The sequence below is a fragment of the Magnolia sinica genome, chromosome 7 (genome assembly GCF_029962835.1).
Source record: "Magnolia sinica isolate HGM2019 chromosome 7, MsV1, whole genome shotgun sequence".
In the NCBI taxonomy this organism is placed as follows: Eukaryota; Viridiplantae; Streptophyta; class Magnoliopsida; order Magnoliales; family Magnoliaceae; genus Magnolia; species Magnolia sinica.
The window spans coordinates 65,749,123-65,750,528 of record NC_080579.1 but is presented as its reverse complement, the minus strand read 5'-3'; the positions used below and the strand labels follow the sequence as shown (position 1 = coordinate 65,750,528).

The 1,406-nt window shown below is 40.9% G+C and overlaps 1 non-coding gene across 1 annotated transcript; it reads left to right on the top strand.

The window, feature by feature from the left end:
* The first annotated feature begins 545 nt into the window (after positions 1 to 545).
* Positions 546 to 652, top strand: LOC131252196 (small nucleolar RNA R71). Its single transcript, XR_009174229.1, has one exon. It is a non-coding gene; the product is annotated as a small nucleolar RNA R71 (small nucleolar RNA).
* The last annotated feature ends 754 nt before the right edge of the window (positions 653 to 1,406 follow it).

Genomic DNA, 1,406 nt, shown 5'->3' with positions numbered 1-1,406 from the left:
GATTTGGATTTTGATTGAAGAAACCTGGAGGGGTCGCCGTTTGTCCATTCCTCCAACTAAAGTTTGGATGATTTTTCCAGCCAGGATTGTATGTATTGGAGTTAGGTCCAGTAAAAGGTCTTTGATAGTTGTTTACGGCATTGGCTTGTTCATTCAACACTCCTCGAAAGGCGAGTATTGTAGGACAGTTTTCAGTTGTGTGAATGTTGCAATCACAGATGCCGCAAACAATTTCATCGACCTTATCCTTCTTTCCTTCCATGGCCTCAACTTTCCTTATGAGCGTAGTCACTTTACACTTGAGATCATCCTCTTCTTTCAAGAGATATAATCCACCTTTCTCCTTTAATTGAGTCGGCCTAGACGTAGTGTTCGACTTTGGGTAATAGTCCCAAGATTGTGTTTTTTCAGCCAGACTGTCGAGGTAGTCTCATACCTCATCGACATCTTTATTAATGAACTCTTCATTACACATTGTCTCGACCAATTGGCGCATGGAAGATGTCAGTCCATCGTAGAAAAAATTTGTAATGCGCCACGTTTCAAATCCGTGTTGTGGGCATGAACTGACCAAATCTTTGAACCTTTCCCAACATTGGAAGAATGTTTCATCTTCCTTTTGGGCAAAGTTCATGATCGCTTTTCTGAGGGTAATCGTTTTATGATGTGGGAAGAATTTTTTTATGAATTCCCTCTGCATGTCGTTCCATGTGCCAATGGATCTAGGACGCAGTGAATGTAACCACGTCTTAGCTTTCTCTTTTAAGGAAAAAGGAAAGAGTTTCAGCCTAATTGTATCCTCAGATACATTAGGAAAACATAATATAGCTATAATCTCATCGAACTCTTTCAAATGTAAATATGGACTCTCTGATTCAAGTCCATGGAATTTGGGAAGGAGTTGGATAACTCCTGGCTTGATGTTCATTTGTCCTGTGTTTTCAGAAAAAATCATGCATGAGGGCATACTCACTCCCGCCGGTTGTAGATAATCTCGTAAAGTACGAGGCGGGGGTGCCTGTTGCACCTCATTCTCATCTTGGGTATCCTCCACCCTGGGTGGAAGTAGAGGAGGTTGGTCTTCAGCCATAACTTCAGTTAACTCAGGGGATTTCGAGCGGTGTCTAGTCCTGCGATGGATAGTCAACCCCTCAACCAATTCTCCTTCAGTCAAGAGACGTCGAGTGTTGTCACGGGCCCACTTGGGCATGAAAACACTCGCAGCCCTCAATTAAAAACCTAATCCTAAGAAAGGAAAAGAAAATCTAGAAAGAAAGAGAAAGTTGGAAAGAAATTACCAAATTGGAGTCCTGAGTTAAAACCTGCAAAATAAAATAAAATAAGTTAGATTTTTAAAAAGAGAAGAACAATCCTTTAAAAGAAAGATAGAAGTGAACTAGCTTCTA